Source organism: Pinus tabuliformis, chromosome J, assembly GCF_031772625.1.
Source record: "Pinus tabuliformis cultivar Carrire ecotype Pingquan chromosome J, CPIR1, whole genome shotgun sequence".
NCBI lineage: Eukaryota > Viridiplantae > Streptophyta > Pinopsida > Pinales > Pinaceae > Pinus > Pinus tabuliformis.
In genome coordinates, this window is record NC_142295.1 from 1,512,688,448 (window position 1) to 1,512,706,145 (window position 17,698).

General features: G+C 37.4%; 1 pseudogene; it reads right to left on the reverse strand.

Moving 5' to 3' along the window:
- Positions 1 to 2,553: 2,553 nt before the first annotated feature.
- LOC149233216 (tubulin beta-6 chain pseudogene) lies at positions 2,554 to 3,249 on the reverse strand (annotated as a pseudogene).
- Positions 3,250 to 17,698: the final 14,449 nt, after the last annotated feature.

The following is a 17,698-nucleotide window of genomic DNA, read 5'->3' on the forward strand; positions in this document are numbered from 1 at the left end:
CTTGGTCGTGCGTTTTCGTCAGTCGAAGTGTTGCTGGAACCCTAATCGACCAGCACGTCCTCACGGGCATTGGAATTTTTTGGTAGCCAGTCAAAATTATTGAACACATGCAAGATCATGACAGGAATACGTGTAATTCTCAGGTTCAATTATAAGAACATCATTGATGCTTTATGACCAAGAATTCATTAGCGTCAATGTTAAGTGGTGTGGACACGTAATTTTTTTCAAGTTGTTTTTTTTCTAAATTTTCTAGGTCAGTTTTTTTAGTTTAATTTCTGTAAAATTCGGTAGGAATTTATTGAAATCATACGTTTGATGTGTAATCTAGCTTGATAGAATTGTCTTAAGGTTGCTAAATCCATATATACAGTCAAAAAAATGAATTTAAATAACACAAATCAAGATTTCACTTCAAATTTTGAATTTAAATAACACAAATGAATATTTCACCTCAAATTTTTCCATAAAATTCAGGGACTAGAAAATGTGAAAAATCACACTAAAAACAACTTCACTTTTATATTGCACTCATTTTATTCCAATCAAGATACTCCCAAACAACTTATAATTATTTTTTTTTCTTTTTTCTTTTTTAAGTAGCATGCATCCATCTACCGGAAGATTTACAATACATTTCTTTTTCTTTTTTGGTAAGTTTTCATAAAAAAATGGAATTTTTGTATTAAAAAATTACATAGAAGGTTAACTTTTATATTTAAAAATTTGTAAAAATTTTAAAATATATATTTTTTCATTGTTATAATTTAATTTGATAATAGCAATTGGTCAGTTGGAGAATAGTTTTTTTTTTCACTTGGAAAAAACTAGTAATTTCTATTAATAAAGAGAAATTACATTTTGTAGATGCTAAAGCATATGCAGATGGAGGCAAGTTGCCTATCAAGACAAGAAGGTTATCATTGTTCTCCACGCAGGGAGTCTTGAAGCAGCTCATACAGGTGAGCTCAATGAATAGGAAAACCAAAAATTATGAGAAAGGCCACAGCGGGAAAAAACTATATATTTGGGAAGATCATGTCTTCCTCCCCTTTTTCTTCTCAACTTTCCGCCATTCTCCTTGGGACGGAATTATGGGAACAAGTTGAAGTGGATTGTCTTCGCCGGGTCGAGAATTTTCTCTATCTGAATCAGAGGTGTCTGGTGTGTGCTGCCTTTTGATTCCACTGTTTTCCATTGTATTTGGATTCTTCTCCGATTGTGGTTCCATAGGCTCTTGAGGAGATGTCTTTTGGGTTTCTGTTTGGTTGCATTCATTTGGGATGGGTTCTTCGTCCTCATTGTCTTCCTCCTCTTCTGGATCTGGGGGGGGAAGTTCCATCCTTTTTTATGGTTGCCTGTTTTCTTCTTTCTCCCACTGTTCTTTTTATATTCTGGACATGCATTCTGCAAGTGTCCAGTTTGCCGACATACTCTGCACCTGAAAGCTGTGTTTTCATAGTCTAATGACTGTAGCCAACTGAGGTCTTTATGTTTTAGTATAATACTTTCCGGTAGCCCTTTGCTAAGGTCTACTTCTACACATATACGTGCGAAGGTAAATATTCTTTCGTCGATTCTTTGTGTGTCCATTTTGATAAATCTGCCAATAGAATTACCTATGCAAGCAAGTATCTTTGGATCCCAGAAATGGATAGGGAGATTATGGAGACGTACCCATACAGGCATCCTAGAAACAACAAAATTGTTTGCATCAAAATCTGGGAACCATGGAGTGATAAAAAGACCCGATGATCCCCAGAACCATGGTCCTTCCTGAATCACGGCATCTCTGACTTCTGGTGACTGGAATTTGACTATGAAAAATCCCTTGGAGCAGAGATGGATCTCACAGTTCAGAGACCATTTTGTGAGTATCCAATGAAACAGATCTACGGGTTTGGGCCAAAAACCATTAAAACGACATATTATGGCTTGCTTTTCATAGCTGTCACGTACCTTTTCTGCTTCTGCTATATCTATTGTTAGTTCTGGTGTGTGCTGCAATTGCTCCACTATATAAGGGCTTGGTTCGGTTCTGGTCTGCTTTGGAGCAGTAGGTGGAGGTTTTCCCCTTTGTAAAATATTCTTGTAAGATGTTCCTTCATTGTTGTATTGTTGGTGCTCTGGGTTGGTTTTGTACCCACTGCCCCCTGTTGTTTTGCTGGTTGCTGCACCTCCACGTAGTCTCATATTGAGAATGACTGTGGATCCTGATTTGATGTTGTAATCCTTCAAGGTTCTATGATCCTGTAGCGATCTGCCCCCTGTAATTAGGTGTTGTATGCCAGCAGGGTAACCAATTTGATTGGCTATGTTATTTTTCAGATCTATAACACTATCTGTTGCAGTAATCCAGATTAAGGTTGAATTCCCCTTTGGCGTTCTGAGGAAGATTTGCAATCTATGAGGAATTGATCCAGCGAAGCTAGAACTAGCGATCTGGGCTTGGGATCCAGTCTGGCAATCCTCTCTTCCCACAATCGAGCCTTCGATTGCTTCTGCCCCTATGGCCGTACCAAGATCTGGAGTGATCTTTGTATTTGGCAGTCTCTATTTCCCAGCTACACATTCTACCATCCCAATGAGTCCTTTCAGCCCTACTCTAATACGACCGATCTCTGTCCTATTCAAAACGGCATGACTGTGGATCAGCCATGTTCTGCGGAGAGAAAGCTCCTCGACAAATAAAACAGGTTCCGCTTCAGATCCAGAGCATAGCTCTGTCCATAGCCCGAGATCTATACCCCCGACTACATTAGGCCATCGATCTAGATCTGGGGAGCTCCCCTTCTTGATTTGCAGAGTGTCGGCGGTGGTAGTCGTAGTAAGAACCCTAACCAAGGCATCAATGATCAGCTCCCGTAGCCCTCCTTGGAGGCAAACACAATTCTCGGCTATTTGGCGGACGACTTCAAGAAAGGGGTTAATGAGTTCGGCCCCCTCAGTATAAAGCCCGTTGGCCCAGCCATTCTGGTCGAAAACGAAATTTTTGGGCCTGAAGATCTGGCCATAGGGCCGCGTCCTGTGACTGTCTATGGTTTCCGGCCTCAGATCCATATAAATCGCACGAGGGATTTGGCGCCCTCTGCTGTCTTCATAGCCATTCACTCTTTCCAACTGCAGATCAGAGTTCCCTCTGGAAGTCCCAGTGGGAACGACCCCCTGCTCGTCGCGTAGCACTTCCCAGAAACTCCCTTCGATCTGGTTTCCGCATTGCCCAGCGTGAGAAAGCAGAAAAACCCTCATCTTCTCCCTCGTATCTTTCGTTGGTACCTGCCCAATATTATATATATAGTTGGAGAATAGTTATTATTATAATGATGATAATTTGTTTGGAATTCTTTTAAAAGATTTATTTTTTGTGATCTATTATAAGGATTAATTTAGACATACTTATTGTTGAATAAATTTGGATGGAAGGAGAACAATGATTAACCTATAAATTTCTTGGTATATGGAGATCACTTGAAGCCTACTAATATCTAGTAGCTCATTTTTTACATTACATTTGAGTTTTAGGGTTTTGTCATTCATATTATTAGATTTTACTTGCATGTTTTTCCCATTTTCTATCTTTCATTTTTTCAGATTATCTTAAATAAACATAAATGATTAATATTGAAAATAAGACTAGCATAGATCCATCTTAAATACAGATCTAATATGAGCTGAGAAAGATCCAATTTTTCAAATATAATTTTTTTACAAATTCATCTTATTTTTTTTATTTTTTTATTTTTATTTTATTTTATTTTGGTTTACATGAAAAAATATCAACTTTGATGATGGTGGCTAATTCAAACCAAAAACATGATCCATCATCAAACTATCATGAGAATCATAAGATAAGATGATATGTCTTGTCTCATATAATACTTCGATCACGTTCCATTATTTGTTCCTGGCTGCACAGGAAATAACTTGGGATTGAAAGTGTGATTTTGACTTCTAAAATTTTGCATAATGTTTACCCAGCTTTATGAAAATATAATGGTTAATGAAAATTTTATTAAAAAAAATAAATTTTAATATTTTTTATTTTTTATTTAAAATATTTATGAAAATATAATTGTTAATGAAAATTTTATTAAAAAAAATAAATTTTAATATTTTTTATTTTTTATTTAAAATATTTAAATCAAATTTTTAAAAGCAAATTGAAATTAAAATATATATATATATATATATATATATATTTTTGCTATGTAATCAACAAAAATATATAATTCTATTTACGATACTTATATTTTCCATTAAAAATAGAATTATATTATATATTAAGATTTGTTATGTAGTCAACAAAAATATATAATTCTATTTACGATATTTATATTTTCCATTAAAAATAGAATTATATTTTTCCATTGTAAATTGAATTATTATATTTTTCTATTAGAAATTGAATTATATTTCTTATATGTATTTAATATATTGATTATAGAAAGTTTCGCATTTATTTCATTTGTTGATTACAAATTATACGAGTATATATGTATTTAATATGTTGATTATAGAAAATTTCACATGTATTTCATTGGTTGATTACAAATTGTATGAGGGAGTATTAGAATTTTTGTAAAATGGAAATGGTTAAATGTTTTTATATATTTAGACATTCCTAATTTGATTTTATCCCAAAAGAGTAAAAATTATAATCGTTTTAATAAATAATTAAAATGAAAAATCTAAAAAGATTAACTATTTTTAGTTTTGTAAAAGATAATTTTTAAAATTGAAATTTTTATAAAAATTTATTTTAAAAAACCTGAAATTGATTAAAACATATATAATTTCATTTAAATTTACTAAATTAATGATTTTTTTTTTATTTTTTTTGCAAAATAAGTCATCTAATTTATTTTGTCTAGAAAAAAAATGCCAAATAAGTAATTTAACTCAAAATTTTCCCAAAAAAAGAATATGCCAAAGAAAAAATTGAGTTTTCCATTTAAAAACTACAAACTCAGAAGAAAAATAATTTACAATGATATAATATTTTTCTAATATATATTTGAAAAACCCATAAATAAAATAATGATTTGGAATGTGACCATTTATAGGTGCCTTTAGACTTTCCCCTTAAATATTTTTTAGTGAATACGAATTTTGACCTATAATAAATTCCAAAACAAAATATTGTAATGTACCTGATCCCTTCATTTTGCATTCAAGGAATGGGGGTATATATATATATATATATATATATATATATATATATATATATATATATATTCACTAACTAATTCGATGCAGCTTTGGGTCCTCAACACACCTTGAAATTGCAATCCAGAGTCACTTTCGAAATCTTGATCTTTTGGCTGGCATGTGACGACTCTAGGACGCTCAGCGTGTCTTGAACTCTAATGTTGAGGTTCCCCCCGAAATTTGACCATTTGGTTGACAGACCACTACTCTACGATGATGACCTTCTTTCCCATCAATGACCTGCCATGTTGGTGTGGGTTTGACCACCCATACTCTATCCATCTTGTTACCTTGACACTTTCGATATTATTTTCTGTAATGGTTAAGGACTTCCAATATTCCAGCTACCATGCAACCATCCACACACTATCCACTAGTGCCCCTGTGGGCTCCACAACCCTGATGCCCTTATCAGAATACTTTTGGGTTAACGGCCCCAGGTGACAGAGAATTTATCTGTCAACCAGTGCACTTTCAACTGAAAATCCCTGCTACCTACGGTTCTCAGGACCTTCATCCATCCATAATTACAAGGTTTCTGACCTCTGGGGTCTCACCATCGCTCGGAAGACATCATGTCAACATCATCCACACTGTGTCGTTTTGCAAGAGGTCCACATGTCACCCGTGTGTGGCTGCTTTGGGTACCAAACACTCCCAAAATGCTTATGACGTGTCCTTCACAGTGTCATGTTGATGTCATTTCAACCTTGACGATAAGTCGTCATTTGCCTTATTTAAGGAAAGTGAGGGATTCCCCGATGACTAGGTTGACACTTGGTTTTGCTAAGTAAACGGGAACCCTTGAACCCGGAGCCCCTTAAGAAATCCATCTAACAACACTCCAGGGTTCCAACCTTCTCGGCTTCTGGGGTGGCCACCTCTGGTAGCTTCCCCGCCTAATGGATTCAAGTGAAGGAAGAAGTTTTCGTGACCAACACTTGATAGAACTTTGGTGCCCTTTACCCTCAAGTCCCTGACTTCAAATTAAATTATCTTTTGGGCATTGGCTCTACATATTTTTTGCCTCGTCATTCCGACCAATCATGTGAGGGGGAATATGGTTCTACCAATTGAAACCCTCCCTTGACTAGATTTTTGACTGAGCAAAGGATAAGGTTAGCTCACACTTTTCCTATAAGTTCATGGCCTCACTCCTCTACACCACAACAAGGCCTTCCTCCTCATTCTTGCCATGAATCGGTCAAGGGAACTCGACTCTGTATCACATAGTGTCTTAGACAAAGATATCTGCAACATCCTCGACTACCCGCTCTACCACCGCACAGGCTTCCTTGAGTCAGTCTTGATGAAAATGGATCTATTTTAGGAATATGGTGGACTACCAAATGTGCTTCATGGTTTCATGATGATTTCATTGGTTTCTTAGGGTTGTCTACAACATTATCCTGCCTGAGCTTAGGTGATAGATTCTCCATTGGGTACTTGGCCCACAATTCTTCCCTTCCCACTAGGAGGGAATGCTACCCAAGGTGACATAGGCGCTCCTACGTCACTTACCTACCACGGGATTTGTGTGTAGTCTTGAGAGGTTCCTACCTCTTCTACCACACGCCAATGGTAGCGGACCCTGTGTCGAGCCTATGAGAAGTTACATGACACTACATGGAGCCTTCGGGTGCCTCAACAACCACCCAATGATGCCAACAATAGGTATCCAACCTGCTGAAAATGCCAGGCTAAAAGACATTCAAGCAAAGCTGGCGGCTCAATTGGTTCTAGGGGAAAACTCTCATTGTCATTAATGCATTGTTTGCCATGCAACACAACAACTTGTAACTTGACAAAAAATGACATATAAGTGAATACAAGCCCTAGTATGCAGAGGGTCTTCCATGTAATCTACATATTGATAAAAGGGGTCTCAGAACCCACTATTTTTCAACTATTAATCCAAGCTCTCATAGCTCGGTCATGACATGTAACGATTTCTGTCTCTTCCTTAATAAGTTATGTATGTGCTGCTTTCCACATTATTAAACATGTATGTAGGTCTAGGCTCAGCTTAGTGTTGTGGCTTAGCCTTTGTTATCATGTAGTTTTTTATGCCTATTATGCATCAGATGTTTTGTGACCATCATTCACAATCATTTCACGCATTCTTGCTTTCATCTTTCACACACACATGCATCTATATGATCAACACATATATGTATATACATATCAATAACATATCCCCAAGGAAAATGTACCACATATGCAAGCATAATCAACATAGTGTAGTCCCTGAATCTAGAACCATCATCTATAATACTTCGACATGATTCATTAGAAGATAAATGACATACAAAGATACTTATCTTTGAACTTGATGGGAAACTGAGTCTAGGACAAGGACTCTCCACCCAACCATAGATAGTTGCAACCACACTTACTTGCAGTCGTCACCCCCAAGACAAATTCTAGAGTCTGGGGGGAAGCTTACTTCTAGGACTAGGACATCAACTGCCACTGAATCAGGGACCCCGTAGGACTTCCTTCCTCAATCCCACTAACTGATAACTACTTGCTTTGTAGACACCAGGAGTCTAGAGTCTCCCAACCTCAGCTCCAATTGCACACATAGTGATTCTCCCCCTTCTAAGGAGTCCAAAATCCATTGTTCGATCAGGGCGGTAACCATAAGTATTCAATCTAGTCTTCCTCTACTACTACTCTAGGATGGTCTCTTCCAAAGTTGTTAAAGGGCTCAACAGTCTGCTATCTCAACCCATAGCCTCTAGGGGACTCAAGTTGTTACAGGGCTCCAAACATTCCATCCCAACCCATAGTCTCTAGAGACCTAAGCTGCTACAGGGATCCAAAGACCTCTGTCTCAACCCATAGCCTCTAGGGACCCAAGCTGTTATAGGGATTTAGGGATCCTATCTCAACCGACTGTCTCGAAGGACCCTAAGTTGTTACAAGGCTCAAGAGACTAGATACTCAACCCACAACCTCGAGGGATTGAGAGGCAATCCCTTTCTCTTCTCTTCTCTTAAGCGCTACCTACTAGTAGCTCTTGCTGATTCATCTCCTCGCTACCAATATTCATCCATCTTTGTATTTCCTCTTCTCATCCCTTCTGAATGTGTCCTTTCTATCCTTGTTTCTAGCTTTTCTTGGCCTCTCCCTCGGCCACCATTACTTTATAGAAATCTTTGGTGGAACAAATAAGTTCTCGTATCAATTACGTTTTTCATAAGAAGCAGGTACTAAGAAGCAATGTTGCATATTACACTTGTTCATGAATGGAATAATTATCCACAAATACCCCCTTGGTAAAAAATTGAGAAACTTTCACTCATGGCAAATGTAGGTCCTCGATAACCTATTTCTTTAGATTTGGCTATTAACCTATTTTTTTAGGTTAACATATTAAAATATAAAATAAATGATGTTGTCATAGGCTTGTAAGTACATATTTGAATGAGATTAAAAAAAAATCATAAAAGGTAATTAAATTATGATTTTATTTTAAATTAATATTAATTATAAAAATATTAATATAAGTTAAAGATATAAATATTTAAAAAAACATGCAATAAACTCATTAATCATGGAAACTTACAAACACTTTATTATGGAGATTTTTAATTTGCATATATATTTTTGTTACAATACCATATAGATTATCAATACCACATGCTCTAGAAATAATAACTCACATCTTATGAAATTTGTTTATATAACAGTTTTTAAATAATAGATTAAATTAAAAAAATAAAAAGACAACTATTTGGAAATAAATCTCAATCATTGATTTGTATACACTATTATAAATATTTTCGAATATATATATATATATATATATATATATATATATATATATTCAAAACAAGATTATTTTTTTGTTTGTTGACCAGCGAAATCAACGACAACGGCGGTATCTAACGGGGTCAAATCCCACAACGGCGGTATCTAACGGGGTCAAATCCCACTGGCTGCCACTATAACCTCTAGGAGAAACCGCCCAGTCCACAAGAACGACCCTCGATTAAGACGAGGCTCGAACCTGCACAATGACAGAGACGACTTAGCAAATCGTTCGATGGCCATGAGACCCAACCTCTGTCAGCTATTCAAAACAAGATTTCAAAAAGAAACAAAATAAAATTATTTACAATATAAATATAAATAATTGTAAATAATTATTTATATATTTTTAGATTATTTTTTTTCAAAATATAGCAAAGTTTTGTTAGAATTATAAATTTGATATATGAATTCTATATAATTTAAATACTCCATATATTTTTTTTAAAGATATTTGAATCTATTTATGTATTTAAACAAATCTATTTATATATTAAAAAAAATATTTAAATTAAAAATTATTTTTCCAAATTCTAATTTAAAACTATAGCAACAAAAAGCTCAGAAAGCCCAGAAGCCTATAGTGCCGTATGATGTGTAATTAGTTATCAAAATCTAATTAAAATTTTACTCTATCAAGTAAAATAAAACAAAAATTATAAAAAATCTAAAAATTAAATAACTATAAAAAACAATTAAATAATATAAACTCATTAAAATAAAAAACAATTGAATAATATAAACTCATTTAAAAAGTACGAGGGAAGAAAATAAAAACCTTCCACTCGTATCAAATCCATATTAAAGATAAATCTTTACAAATTTCTACTTTTCCACTATTTCTACTTTTCGCCACTACTTGTTCCTATCCAACGATCTGATTCATGGTAAGATTTTAATTCAACAATATTCCGTGTGAATGTATTACTGACAAGGAGGATATTATAAGATATCCGGTATAATCCTGTTATATCAGTGTCTCGAAACTCAGTTACAGGTTTTTCAATTCTGGTCGCAGCGAATTGGTCACAGAAATTCACAGCTCTAGAGCAGAAAATGAAAATCACATCTTTGGAATTAAGTAAAAATTCCTAACATCTATGTAATTAATAACCAAGCTATTAAACACTATAAAGTATAATGTCCCGTCTGGTAAGAAGTTTCTACCAGACCAGGGCTTTATTTCACCAGCTTCTACGTGGTCTGCTGTTTTTATTTTACTCCCACACAACGTAATGTGACCAGTTGGCAATACGATACATACGTAATTACACTGCTACGGCAAATCGAGTAGTTGAAACCGCAAAGAGAATTAAACAGAAAACTCACAAACTTTTATTGATCACTTTGCTCAATTACATCACACTTATATAGGTTAAAACACAAACTAATTCCTAACCACTCATAACTAATTCTGTTTAACCACCTACAACTAATTCAGTTCAACCACTCATAACTAACCATTTCTGCATTATTCTCACATCCTCCCTTAATGGAGAAATGGATTTTCTACCATACCTAACTGACTTCTAGAACTTGTACTTTGAACATCTGCTGTATTCTCTAGATTGATCTAGCTACTGCATTAACAGAGGGTAGTTGGAATTAATACCTTTCTACCACTCCCCCTTAATTCCAACTATATAACAAATATATACTATAGCACGATATACAAGAAACTATATTCTTAATCATGACGACTTAAACTTTAACTTGCCTGCTGGTCTAAGTCTCAGCTAGGCTTACAACAAAACATTTCATTTTTGCCTTCTTATTAAAAGGTCCATGCTTGTTCCTTTTCCATTGCTGGTGCAGTTTCATCTTCACCTTTTTGGGTTTCCTTATGAAATTCCTTTGCTCCTTGCTTACATACTTAACGTCAACAACCTCTTTTGGATTGAGAGGCAATGCAAGATCTCGAACGAGGTAAGTTAATTCATGTTCTCCCCACTTTCCATGAGGAACCAACGAAGGATTCACCAAAATGCAGTCATCTTTGAACATGAGCGGCCTTCGAAGAACATCCATGGTAGTATCCTCCAAAGTAGCAATCATCTTGAAAGTAGATCCAATAAAACTTCTAACAACCGGGCAAGTTTTAATCTCAGTGATTTCTTCAACAGCGTGATCCTCAACAACATGAGTGATTTCTTCAGGGACATGATCTTCAACAACATGAAACTCTTTGTCAATGGACTCAAAAACATTGCTAATCCCAAATGGGTTCATGAGAAAATGATCATTAAAAAGATCATTGTCTAAAATAATAGACATATCAGTTAGCTTTATCACACTTCAAACAAAACGCCTTTTCTACTGCCTCTCTCTGCTCTCCTTGGCCCTCCGGGCTCCTTCAATTAGACCAGCTGTCACAAACGGTGCTCACTACCAGCACTCTCTTGAACAAGACCCACTTACACGATTTTTGCAACAAAACAAAGAAAACCGGGCCGACTGAAAAAGAAAATGACCACGGTAAGCTTGCAAAAAAAAAACACCAGCAAACGATTCTCGACAGTCTCTCGACAGTCTTCGACAGCACCAGGCAACGTTCTGGACAGGGACTCCACGCAGCCTTTCTTCAGTTTAAAAAACCTCGACCGCAAAAACAAGCAACTTCACTCACCAATTTATTAAGTCTGCAAAACTCGATTTTTTTTACCCAACAGCCTCACGAATGCAACGCTTCTCAGACGGACGGTTCTGGACAGCACCTCACTGTCTCGCTTCACCACAGCTTCTCGACAGCACCAGCAATTGAAGCAGTCTTCAATCGGCAGAGTTCAATACAGCACCAGCAAACGGTTCTTCTCGACAGCACACCAACCTCCACGGCGTTCTGGACAGCGCACCAGCAAAGTACCTGTGGAGTAAACAGAGACAAGGCTCACACAGCACCTCGGCTCACTGTCGGTTACGCACAACGGCAACTGCTACCCGAGTTCTTGACAGGGGTCTTGGCAGCACGCGGACGGCTCTCAGTCCACGCAGAGATGGTAACACGCCAACAATGGCAGTGGTCCACTAAAACGCATAAAACAAGATGCGCAGACTTTCAAGTTTAGCAAAACTTGACTCCACAAAAAACTCGACTCAACAAACAAAAAAATGCACCGAAACAAAGGAGAAGGGTCTTATTTCAACAAGACGGCCATAAAAACTGGCTCCATGCAGCCTTTCTTGATGGCTCACGAGCAACGACACCTTGCTTCTCAACGGTTCTGCGTTTTGGCAGCACGAGCAATGGTTCTCCCCTCCTTGATGGCTGCAACGGGAGTTCTGGCAGCACAACGGTGCCCTCCTTGACGGTATACGCACTGCCCACCTTGACGGTATACGCACACACCCTCGCACAGCGTTCGGGACAGTAACGGTTGCGTTCTGGACAGCGACGGTTCTTGATAGCAGCACCAGCAACTGCTCACCGCACCAACAGTTCAAAAACCGAACCGGCTTCACACAGCCTTCAGCTCCAGTCCAACGGCTCCACACTCTTCAACAGCAGATCCGGCCTCACGCAACCACCACTCGGCCTTCCTCACCTGCGCTCTCACCCCAGCTCAAACCCTGAGCTCTGATACCAAATTAAACAGAAAACTCACAAACTTTTATTGATCACTTTGCTCAATTACATCACACTTATATAGGTTAAATACAAACTAATTCCTAACCACTCATAACTAATTCTGTTTAACCACCTACAACTAATTCAGTTCAACCACTCATAACTAACCATTTCTGCATTATTCTCACAGTTTGTGGGATCTGGGCATTGTAAATTCATACTTTTCAGTCATGTCCAGGTCCTTCACATCCATGCCCTCAGGAAGCTTCCAATTGAAACAGGGCACGAGTTGGGCCACCACAAACTCGACAACAAGAGTTGCCAGTTGCTGTCCTGGACATCCCCTCCTGCCTCTTGCCAGTTGCTGTCCTGGACATCCCCTCCTGCCTCCTCCGAACGGAAGCCACTCAAAGTTCTGAATTCTAGAATCTATGGAGCCAGCTTTCATAATGTTGGGGATTTTTCTGATAAAATCCCGAAAACAAATAAAATTTGAACACACACAGAATCTATGGAGCCAGCTTTCATAATGTTGAGGATTTTTCTGATAAAATCCCAAAAACAAATAAAAACTGAACACACACAGAGACAATGCTCTGTTTCCTTCTTCCACAGGATCTTTTGCACAGGGAAGCTTTAAAAAAAATAAAATTCTTGAGAACAGAGTATTACATACTCAGAAAACGATTTCTATTCATTGAAACAAAATGCCTGATACATATTCATCCTCTTTGCTGAGAGGAATTCACCAAAAATATATTCAACAAAACTCTCTCTCCACTTGAGAATTTACACTGCTGGAAAAATTCCCATCTTCTTTTACTGCTGTAAAAAGATTTTACATAAACTGCTGTAAAAATAATTTACATATGCAGCTCCAAAAGAAATTATATGCTCATACTCCCCGCACTGCTGTGCATATCCTCCTTTCAAAAAACAACGCATATAAAAACTTTCTACAAAAACATATGGGCTTCCCTCTGTTCTTTTCTTCATGCACTGCTGTGCAATTTCTCTCACAATGGACTCTGGTAATATTTGTTTTTCGCACACGCTGTGCGTTTCATGCCTTTTTTTTGTTACATACAAAAATGGATAAGAAACATTACATATATCAATAAACAAAAAAAAACTTATCAGTACGTTGACTTGCCCATACTTTGGTATATATAAAAAAACATTAAAATTTAAAACTCTTACCAATACTTCTACGGGCACATTTAATTCATTAAATTATTTTACCGGCGGTCAACCAAATTTGATTTTACTCCACGCAAGTATTTAATGTTGGCTCGTATGCAGGTTGAAAGATGGACGGCGGAGAACTTTGAAGGCGATCGGACAGCTGGAATGAATATCGGGAGTCCACTTCACGCTGAACTTTAGCATCCAAAACGTCAGTTCTACTGACGTATAGAGAGGACCACGTGGCTGAGGATAATTGGATCGGGCTCAATTATACGGAAACTGCTTTGTGACCAAAAGCGGTCCGATAAGTTTAGGTGGTTTGGAGGAGTGGTTTTGGCATTGTACAAACGAACGAACGCGGTTGAAATTATATTTCAACACTCCCCTTTAATTTCAACTGCTGGGCATTCGGTCATACCCAGACACTTCCTCAAAAATTCAAAGCTTTTCTGATCCAATGGCTTTGTCAAGATGTCTGCTACCTGTTCTTGAGTCCTGCAATGTTCTAGGATAATTTCTCCATTGTTCACCAATTCTCTGATGTAGTGAAACCTTGTATCAATGTGTTTCGTTCTCTTATGAAACACTGAATTCTTTGACAATGCAATAGCTGAGCTATTGTCACAAAAAATCACTGTCGCTTTTGCCTGCTCTTGGCCTAAGCTCCTCAACATTCTTCTCATCCAAACTGCTTGACATGTTGCTGCTGTAGCTGCCACATATTCAGCCTTTGCTGTAGACAATGCTATAATGGACTGCTTCTTAGAAGCCCATGAAATGGCTCCTAAACCCATATGAAAAACATAACCGGAAGTGCTTTTCCGATCATCTACACTTCCAGCCCAATCACTATCAGTGTATCCAATTAAATCTAAACTTTCTGAGATAGTATATAAAATTCCAAACATTTTGGTACCTTTGACATACCTCATAATTTTTTTTGCTGCCTGCCAATGTGCTTCCTTTGGCCTCTCCATGAATCTGGAAATTAAACTAACAACAAACATAATGTCAAGCCTAGTAGCTGTTAAATACATAAGGCTGCCAACAATACTCTTGTACAAACTAGGATCAAAATCCTCGCTGCTGTCCTCTCTGCTGAGTTTTAATCCCATTACTGTGGGAGTGATTGTTGCCTTGCATTCTTGCATGTTAAATCTGCCCAACACTTGATTTACATATCTAGCTTGTGAGATAAAAATTCCTTTTTCATTTTGATCTACTTCTATGCCTAATAAGTATCTCAAGAAACCCATGTCAGTCATTTCAAATTCCTCTTTCATCACTGATTTAAAATTCTCAATGAGCTGATCATCATTACCTGTGAAAATAACATCATCAACATATAAGACAACAATTAAAATTTTACCATCCTTTTCTTTGATGTAGACGGTGGGTTCTCCTTCACACTTGTCAAATTCATTATCCAATAGATAGGAATCTATCCTGCTGTACCATGCTCTTGGCGCTTGCTTCAGCCCATAAAGAGCTGTCTTCAATTTGCACACTTTGTGCTCTTCACCTTTCTTCTCATAGCCTAGAGGTTGTTTAATGTAAACCTCTTCCATTAACACTCCATTTAGGAATGTTGACTTCACGTCCATTTGGTAAACTTTCAACTTGTTTTGAGCTGCTATGGACAACACTGCTCTCACGGTTTTCATTCTTGCAACCGGTGCGAAAGTCTCCTCATAATCTCTCCCATACTGCTGCTTGTATCCTTTGACAACCAGCCTTGCCTTGTGCCTTTCTATCTTGCCTTCAGCATTGCTTTTGGTCTTGTAGACCCATTTCACTCCAATGACTTCTTTGCCTTTTGGTAGCTCAACCAAATCCCATGTTTTGTTTCTCTCTATGGCATTCATCTCCTCATCCATAGCTTCTATCCATTTCCTATCTTTAATTGCATCTTCGAAATGAATAGGATCATCAACATGATAATATAAAACAAACAAGGAATTCATTCCTTCATCATAAATGTCACTTAGATTTCTAAACTTCTTACCTCTTTCATTTGGTGTGCAAGTGCTTGAAGATGCACTTGAATTTCCTCCTTGTGATGTGCTTGGAGAAGCACTTTCATTTATCCTCAATGGTGTCCCTTGCTATCCTTGTGTTGGCGCTGCTGTTTGGGGATCCATTTCAGCCATCTCCTCTTCATCTTCATCATGAGACAAACAGTTTTTAACATTCACTGTTTTCTCTATGCTTCCATCCCAAGCTTCCTCTTCAATGAATTGAACATCTTTGCTGACAAAAAACTTCTTGGTAGATGGGATATACAACCTGTAAGCTTTGGATTCCTCACTGTATCCAATGAAAAGACATTTCTCCCCTTTGCTGTCCAACTTCCTCCTTAGCTGATCTGGTATGTGTGCATAGGCCACACATCCAAAAACTTTCAAGTGGGTGACTCCTTGCTTTCTCCCACTCCATGCTTCTTCCGGCACTTTGTTCAACACTGCTTTTGTAGGAAACTTGTTCAAAATGTAAACTGCATAATTTACAGCTTCAGCCCAATAATCATTTGGCAAATGCTTTGCCTTCAACATGCTCCTCGCCATATCCATGATGGTCCTGTTCTTCCTTTCAACAACTCCATTTTGCTGTGGGGTGTACCTTGCTGTAAATTGCTTGTGAATTCCATTTTCTCTACAAAATCGTAGGAATTCCTTGGAGATATACTCACCTCCTCTATCAGTTCTCAGAACTTTTATATGCAGCCCGCTTTGGTTCTCCACAAGTGCTTTGAAATTTCAGAATTTTTCAAACACTTCACTTTTGTTTTTAAGAAAATATACCCAAGTTTTTCTTGTAAAGTCATCAATAAATGTTAGGAAATATTGGCTGCCTGCTAATGATGGAGCTTGCATCGGTCCACATAAATCTGAGTGGATGATCTCTAAGGGTGCCTTTGCTCTTATGCTTTTACCTGATGGAAAACTTTCTCTATGTTGTTTCCCCAAAATGCAACCTTCACAAAGGCTGTCCGGTTTCTCTATCAATGGTAATCCTCTTACCATTCCTTTTCTGCTCAACAAATTAAGACCTCCAAAGTTGAGATGTCCAAATCTCAAGTGCCACAACCAATTTTCATCCTTTGGCACGCTTTGGAAAGCCTCTTGGGTGACTGCTGCAATTTCTCCTTTGTTTTTCAAATCTGCCCTTATTCTAAGAGGGAACATCCTGTTCCTTGTCATCTTCACTTTAGCAATGCATCGTTTGCTGGGTGCTATATCCATGATGGTACACACATCATTCACAAAGAAAACATTGTAACCCTTTTGAACAAGTTGTCCAATACTCAAGAGGTTACATCTCATTCCAGGGACATAGTAGACATCTGCTATGGTTTTCTTTTCTCCTTGCTTTGTAAATATTTTTACCTCTCATTTTCCCATAACAGAAATTTTGCTGTCAGTTCCTAATGTGACTTCTGATTGTATATTTTGATCTAAAGCAGAAAGAGGGCTATGTTTCCTGTCATATGGTTGCTACAACATGAGTCTAAAAACCATATGTTTTCACTGTTTGTTTCAGCCATGTTACAAGCTAACAACACATTATCTTGGCTGATGTTTTCTATAATGACATTTGCATTTTGTCTATTGCTCATATCATGTTGCTTCTTCCTACATTCACTGGCATGATGCTCATATTTTTTACAATAATAACATTGGACATTGGATTTTTCATACCTTTGTCCTTGAGCATGATGTTGTCCTCTTTGCTGGCTACTGCCTTGGCTTTGGTTCTGATTTGGATTGTTGCCTCTTTCTTGTGCATTTGCTGGACTGTTCCTTCCACCTCTGTTCTGGCTTCTGCCTCTTCCTCTCTTGTTTCCTCTGCCTTGACCTCTTCCTCTTCCAAAGGACATCTGGGTCTTAAAGGCTTGCTCTATAGATGAGTTTTCATTTCTAC